Genomic DNA, 8,493 nt, shown 5'->3' on the forward strand with positions numbered 1-8,493 from the left:
TTTTTTTTCTGAGCAAGTCTATACTGGGTAAACATGCCAGGGATGCTATTTGGGGAGCATCAACATATACTCCATTGCTTTTTAATTCTTTGGAGATTTTCCTTCCCATTATTTCATTGAACTAGCTAGGTTCATGACACTTTAATGCCAAGAGTTTTAAACTGGGGGATTTCTACCTAAAAACCTAATTTTCATCTAGAATTTAGTAAGAGAAATTTTATTTATTTATGCACATGTAAATCTCTTATCCCCAAATGTTCACAGACAACCACTTGTGAACATCTACCCTGCCAGTAGCTGTTATCATGCTAACTTTGTAAACAAGGGATACTTGACCATGACTCTCAAACAGCTTGATCTGAATTTAGAAGACTATTTCAACTAGCCTATACTTGAAAAGAAAAATCTGGGTTATAGATACTTGGGTGTATTATTTATATATATACACATACGTACATGTATATAACCATATACATATATGTATATATGTGTAATATTTTTGACCATTTTTGTATGTCTTGGCTAGCTCATAAATTTCAATAACAATAAAAAGCTGTACCTCACTAGCCAGATTTAAAAAAAGACAATAATAAAAAGACAATAATAGCCAGTTTGGGCAAATTTTGGCAAACGTGAGGAAGTTGGAATGCTCATGCACATTTTAGTAGGCATATAAATTAGTTCAAACTTTTTAGATAGTAATTTAACATAATGTTCATAGTCCATACTTGGAATGTGAAAGATAAAACAATACAGCTTTTGGAAGATAACATGGTCACCATGACCTTGAAACAGGGAAAAACTTTTCTTAAATGAGACACAGAAAGCATTAATCTTAAAAGACAAGAAAAAGAATAAATTGTTCATCCAAAGATACCATTAATAGAGTAAAAAGGGAATTCATAGTATAAAAGATTATATTGTAACACACACATCTGAAAAATACTTACCAATTAATTAAAAACTATGACAGTCCTATAGGAGAATGTACAAGAGATAAATGGGCACTTTATAAAAGAGGATGTCCAAATGATGAACATGATCAGAGAACTACAAATTAGAAATACAATGAGATACCACTGCATGCTCACTAGGATGGCACATATTAAAAAGACTGAGAATACAAAGTACTGGTGAGGCTTTGGAGCAAATGGAATTCTAATACGCTGTTGGTGGGAGTGCAAATTGTTTTAACCACTTAAAAAAAAAAAAACAGCAATTCTACTCAAAAATGCATACATATTTGAACCAAAGGTCTGAACAGGAATATTCAGAGCATAATTAATTTGTAATAGCCATAAAACACCGAAATGTCCATCATAGCATGGAAAATAAATTGTAGGATATCCGCACAATGGAATACTATTCAGGAAAAATTAAAAAGAGAAGAAAACCCCAAACTATTTATACGAGAACATGAACTAATTTTATAACCTTACTGTTGAGCGAAATAAAGTAAAAGAAACCAGGTACAACACAATATATAAGAATAAGTACATAGTTTCATGTATAGAGATTTCAAAACCAAGCATAACTAATTATCTGTGGTATTAATTGGGAGAGTGGTGGTTACTTTTAGGAAAGGGAGAACGAATATTGACTGGGAAGGGCTCAAAGCTGAGGTAGGTCTTCTGAAGTTTACATATTTTATTTCTTGACCTGGACAGCAGTTAAACAGGTGAGATCACTTTGTAAAAATTCATTAATCTGTATATTCTACTTGTGCCTTTTTCTGTGTGTTAATTCATCAATAAGAAGGTAAGAAAAAATAGAAGGTATCCGTGCCAGTTGTGTGGATTTCCTAAATGAGATCCTCCCAATATCACTTCATTTGTGCAGAGGTGACTCTGAATAGACATATTTCTTCCCACTTCTCAATTTGCACTGCCACCACCTTCTAATAAGTTTTAGCCATGTCACATCTCCACTATTTAACATTTTCTCTCACTACCATTTCGTCATTACTGCATTTCTCTTTTTCCTTGGGGTGGTAGAATATAACTCTGATAGCATCAAAGAGTTGTTCTGGGTGGGAATTTCAATCAATAATTATATCTTTTTAAACTAAGGACAATTTTCTTCTATTTCCAAAAATTATCTCTCCTCCACCATCCATTTCTGTTCTGTTTATTTGAAAGACGGACCTCACAGAGTTTTCTTCCATATCTCTCGATTGTTTCCCCATATTTGCCAAACTGTAATATATTCTGGGGCATAACGCTTGACTAGTAGGAAATTATCAAATTATTAACTTGCTTTCATGTTTTGAATTATATTATATGCCTCTAAACATCATGTTAATTCGGGGTCCATATAACTGATTTCAGAAATCCAAATAATTTTCTAAATGAATTTATCAATGCCTTTGGAAACATCTGGATTTTTACTGAATTTTTAAAATTTTCACTCAAATATGTTACTTAAACGTAGTGAAAGAATAAAGAAAAACAATGAAGACAATGTTCCTGGATAAGTTTGAGAAGAATTTTAAACTCTCCCTCTTCAAATCTTATATAGTATAGACATAAAGGAATTAAATTAGATTTTTAAAAATTGAGGTCAATTTCTGAATATGATATTTAAAAAACATTTTATTTAAGGACGATGTTATTAAGGTATAGCATGCTTTAGACATGTCATTTTCCTATGAATATCTTTAAATCAGCTTTCTTATAGACACTTTTGGTTTTATATCTAGCTTTAATACATTTTTTGGTTTTGTTTCAATGAACGTATTTGTGGGACAACCAAGGCAATGAGCCATTTGGGGAGGGAGGGGAAACATTTTGTTTCCTTTTATTTCTTTGGCATATTTTTTGTTTACAGCGTGTACATAGGTTGCCATCAAACTTCCAGATCTTAACAGTAGAGGTGACTTTGTCAGCCTCACTTTGTTGCTAATGTCAGAAGTTTTCCAAAACAGTTAAGTTGCCGCTGACCTCTTTAGTTACCTCTTTAGTATAGTTCATCTTAAGTAGTATCATTTCATTTTAATGTATTGTTCTCCCAAGGTGAATTTATTTATAAGTAAGTATTAATGGTGTAAAGTTATTCCACTATCAAATTGCTTTAACGACACTGAGAAGTTACTTTCACGGTCACTAATTAAAAACTGAATGCAGCACCTGAATCCACACAGTATTTGCTTTGCTTCTGCACTGCAAAGCCATGCTATTAGAATTCCATTGGAAGTAATTTATTTTATAACATATGACAAATTTCTACACTTAAATTTCTCATTTAAAATTTTATAGCTAAATAGTTTGAGAAAAGTATCTATATTTTTATATAATCATTTAATAACAGACTTATAGTACAGATATATCGCTGACCTGTGGAGAGGCCATATAACAGACGTTAAAACCAGAAGCATAACATCCATTGTGCTTATATGTATCCCACCAACTTCCTACTTACCGTAAACTTGGCCTAGTTAATTTCTAGGTACCTCAGATTCATCATCTGTGAAATGAGAATGACAATAGTACCTAACTCATAGGGATGTTGTAAGGATGAGTTAATATAGTGTCTGGCATATAGTAAATATTAAATAAAATCTAGCTAATTCCTTACTCTTAATTGTGAAGAGACAATAGAGATGTTTGAAGATGCTAAATTAGTAGAGATATAATTGTATCATATAAAATTATAAGTCATCTTCCAAAAGACCTATAAATAGAAATTGCTAACTGTAGTAGTAAAGGGAATGAGAGAGAAAAATAGACCCCTATTTTTCTTTAAACCTAACAAAAATAAGATGAAGAATACAATAAAGATAAGTGCATAAGTTACTTAAATATAGAACCACTCATTCCTCTCACTGTGCCTTCATCGTTACTTGTTACTCTCAGTACTTTCTAACAGTTCCCTTTATGAATTCAAACATTTCCTATGTCCTATCTCCCAAAGACTGAACATATACATATAATGTCATGAAGCTGAGGAACCTGTCAACCACAAAAAGAGAAATAAAGGGCACCAAATGTAAACTTCTATACTTGTTCATCTTTGTAATTTTGCACTGGGTTATGCAAAAATTCCTTTGCTTAACTTTCAGCTCTCTAGGCTGACGTTTAGAGCTGTTTTTCTATTTATCCTTATGCTAAGATTTTGTTTTATTTAACCTTAGAATTGATTCACTTTCATAGCAACCCTTCAGCTACATCTTCCCTAATTTATTGAATACTAATGATAATAATTAGTTTTCTTTTGCTTTTCATATTAACTCATATTCCCCAGAGGTTAAATTATTTTTGTGTGTTTAATGTGATGCCTGTCTCCTGAGCCTGTGTTGGTTTTCCTGAAATCTTTGATGATTCTTGGTTATCAGTTTATGATTATGTATAAGCATCTAGATTCCTGATGATCGCTAGCTACAGTATATGTCCTCGGTGCAAGAGAGAATCTTTTTTTTCCTGGTTCTGAGTTAGAGGCTCTGATTATATGATCTCTAGCCATGTTCCCAGCCCAGTTCATGTAGGTCTCTTTTGGATACAATCACACTCCTTCTCTTGTGAGGCCACCTCGGCCTCTGTCTCTGGCACCAAATCCCAAATCTCTCTCTGAGAATCTCTCCTTCAGAGTAAGATTCACATACTTGTGGCTCTGGCTTGGATTTAGGTGAGAGATTTGGCTGCTTTGAGAACATGGCACTGATGGAATTTTTCTACCACTTATAATTAAATAACTGGTCAGCCAGATAGATTCCATTTTTCCCAGTTTACCAGTGCCTCTAATCTTTGGTGTACAAATGTCATGCTATATGCTTTACATATTGCTGAAATCCCCAGATAAATTAAATAAGCAATTAAAAAAAAAAACCCCTTAATATGAGGTCTACACCTTGTTCATGAATTAGAAGTCTCAGTATTGCAGAAATCTCAATTCTCCCATAATTAGTTTATATACTTAATTTTTTTTTTCCTGATCTAAACTCCAGGATTATTTTTGGTTGAAACTGACACGCAGTTTCTAAAATTTTCATGGAAATGTAAAGGGCTAAAAAGAGCTGAACTAATTTTGAAGAACAAAGCTAGAGGATTTATTCTATTGGATATCAAGACATACTTAAAAGCTACTATAACTCAGATAGTGTGGTACTAGAACAATGATAGACAAATCAACTAACAGAAAAGAACAAAGAATTTGGAAACAGGACATAGTTATATAAATACCTAATTTATGAGAAAGGTAACGCTGCAGAGCCCTGGGAAAAAATTGCCATTTCGATCAATGGGGATGGTTCAACTGTATAACATTATAAAAAACATAAAATCTAAACCTTACTTTACTCTGTACACAAAAATCAATTCTGAAGGAGACCATAGATCTAAATGCGAAAGGTAAACAATAAAGCTTCTAGAAGATAACATTTTTTAATGGCCTTGGGCTTGGAAAGGTTCTGTTAAATAGGACATTAAAAGCATTAGCTATAAAGGAAAAAGTGATAAATTGCACTACACTGAATTAACAAATTTTGTTCAAGAAAGATACCATTAAGAGAATGAAAAGTCAAAGTATGGAATGGGAGAATATATTTGCGACAGACATATTTGAGAAAAGTCTCATATCTAAAATATATAAAGAATCTTATGAATCAATGAAAAGGTTAGATAGCTTGATACAAAAATAGATAGGACCCATTTAGAGATGATCAAAATGGCCAATAAAAATATTAAAAGGATATTTAATCTCATCAGTAATTAGAGAAATGCAAATTAAAACCACAATAAGATACTACAACATACCTGCTAGAATAGACAAATTAAAAAGACCAGTAATATGAAGTGTTGGCAAGGTTGTGGAGCAAAAACAATACATTGCTGGTGGAAGTGGAAACCAGCACTACAGTTCAGACAACTGTCAGTATCTTCTAAGATTAAACATGTATAAATTTACGCTACTTCTCGTTCTTACTTTTTTATCATGCACCCTTCTGTAACAATTAATTTTTTCATATCTATACACAAAATATATGGTAAAACATTGTTTTATGCATTTAATTCAGATATTTAATAGCTTAAACATTTTTTCCTTATTCTTGGAAACAGGCAACAAAACTGATTCCTATGTGCCAGATACAAAATAGAACCACCTGTCAAAGCTAACAATAAAGCTTCTAAAATTATATATATGGGAATACTAAACTTCATATATAATGTCTAAATAATGTTTTAATTGCTTTTTAATGAGCAAATGAAGAAATATCTGTTTTATATAAGTGAAGAAATATCTGTTTTATGTCGTATTCGGTAAATATTAAACACCTTCAGGGTGTCAGAATCTTAACCCCTACACCTAGCAACCACCACCACCACCACCACCACCACCTCCACCACCAAGGACCTACATTCTAGCTGAGGAACACAGAGAATAAAGAAAAGCAAAAGAAGTAAAATATATCTCATGTTAGATAGGGATGAGTTTTAATGAGACATTTAAGACAGGGAAGAAGCAGATGACACATTATTAGAGTGGCTGTGTGGCACTTATAGATGAGTGGCCAAGAAATGTCTCCCTGAGAAGGTGACACGCCCCCAAGGGTAGCAAGAAGTGAACAATGACAATAATTGGAAGAAGAATGTTACAGGCAGGCTAAATTCTAAGTGCAAAGGCCCCACAAAATGTCCTAAATTTCCATATAAGGAAGCTAGTTTAATCATTCAAATCTTGTCTTTTGGTTACATGTTTGTTTTGCACTGCAATTCCAAATGTTGCAAGTTTTTGAAGCATTATACATTTTAGTTCTTGCTTAGCACTTCTGACTTAGTTATTTTGTAAAAGCTTTCTAAAATTGACTTTCTGAAATCAGATATAATCTCACTACCCCAAAAGTCCTGATTAAAATTCCAGAGAAGGTTCTGTAAACAATGTCGAGTGTCACTGAACTGAAAGTCAGGAGATGTAAGCTTTGGTCCCATCTATGCTGCTAACTTGCCGAGAGACCAAATGACTTTCATGTTCCCTCTCAGCTATAAGAGCATGATGCTAAAACTCTGCCTTATTTATTTAAACTCTCTTACAACTCAGGAGACTATTCTCACTCTTCATCTTCACTGTAACATCAAAACTTCCACACATTGAGATGAAATTAGGAAAAAATATATGAAAAATGATAATCAGCTCCTTATTTCCTCATTGTGAAAATACAAAGACTATCATACTGGGGCAGAAACGTATGCGGGACAGTTTGTAAGCAGATGCTTTTTATGCAGCTAAGGCAGGTGAGGTGGCTGGAAGAGACTTCATGGAATAAAAGTACAATTCCTTGGGTAGTCTACAGAGCATATTTTTCTTGCCAAAAACTCCTCCATCTTAATCTTTCAATACAAATGGAATGCACTGTTGCCAGTAGATCATATATAAGCTTTTGAGGGTAGGACCTATTCCTTAGCTGTCTTTGTATCTCAGTGACATAGCAGAGTACCACACATAATGCAGGTTGACTTACGTTAGTAATTTTTTCTGCATCCCTTTTCTGCCATTATTTTCAAGTCTTCTGTAGCTTCGCACTCTCTGGCTCCTAGGCCTTTTATTTCTTTTTCTTTCTCCTATCTTTGCCTGATATCCAAGGAAATCTAGGTTAGGTACATTCCTCTGTCTCTCATATCTATTTTACATAATTATGAGTATTTCCACTAGAATTTAAATCCAGTGAGTACAGAAAATAAATGTTTTATTCTCTGTGATATGGGGATAAGAGAAAATGAAGACAAAATTATTTATCAAGAAGGATAAATCAAAGTTAAGTCTTCAAAAATCATTTGAAACTACTTACAAAGTGATTGCTTAAAAGTTAAGTAGAAGAATCATCATAGATTATACACCTTAATATTGAGATATTTTTCTATGAACTGCTGTAAATAGGTAGGAGCAAAATGCCATTTGTCCAAGCAAGGATATTTCTTTAGGGGTCAGTAAAGATATAAAATATAAATATATATAAATTAAAAAATAAAATATAAAATATAAATTAAATAAAATATAAATTAATGGTTATTGAGGAGCACTTAAGCATGGCAAAGTATCATATCAGATGATTATAATGTACGATAGCTATATTCACATTCAGAGTGCATTGATTTCAAAGATTATAACACACAAATACTATCTGGTAATATTTGTTATTCTATAAAATCTAGGGAAATAGAACTGTGAAGGACAAGAGGAGTCTCAAATTTCAAAAACATAATACAAGGTATATTCATTCTCCATAAACTATTTACATTAAGAAGCAATTCAGTATTAATTTTAATATTACTTAAGCTCAGTTCTGAAATTTTAAATTCCTAAATTTAGATTTCTAAATTCCTCTGGCAAAACTTATCTTCTTTGGGGGTTATTAAATCAATTAACCTTGCAAAGGGAAGGTTAAAAGGACTTTTGTAGCCTACATTCTCACAGCATGAAAGAGAACAGGCAGAGAAGCCTGAGTGAACTGCTGGTAGGGTTCAAGGAAAGCCTTTGACTAGCAGATGATCAGCTCTGTTCTTG

Source organism: Pteropus vampyrus, unplaced genomic scaffold, assembly GCF_000151845.1.
Source record: "Pteropus vampyrus isolate Shadow unplaced genomic scaffold, Pvam_2.0 Scaffold19, whole genome shotgun sequence".
Lineage (NCBI taxonomy): Eukaryota > Metazoa > Chordata > Mammalia > Chiroptera > Pteropodidae > Pteropus > Pteropus vampyrus.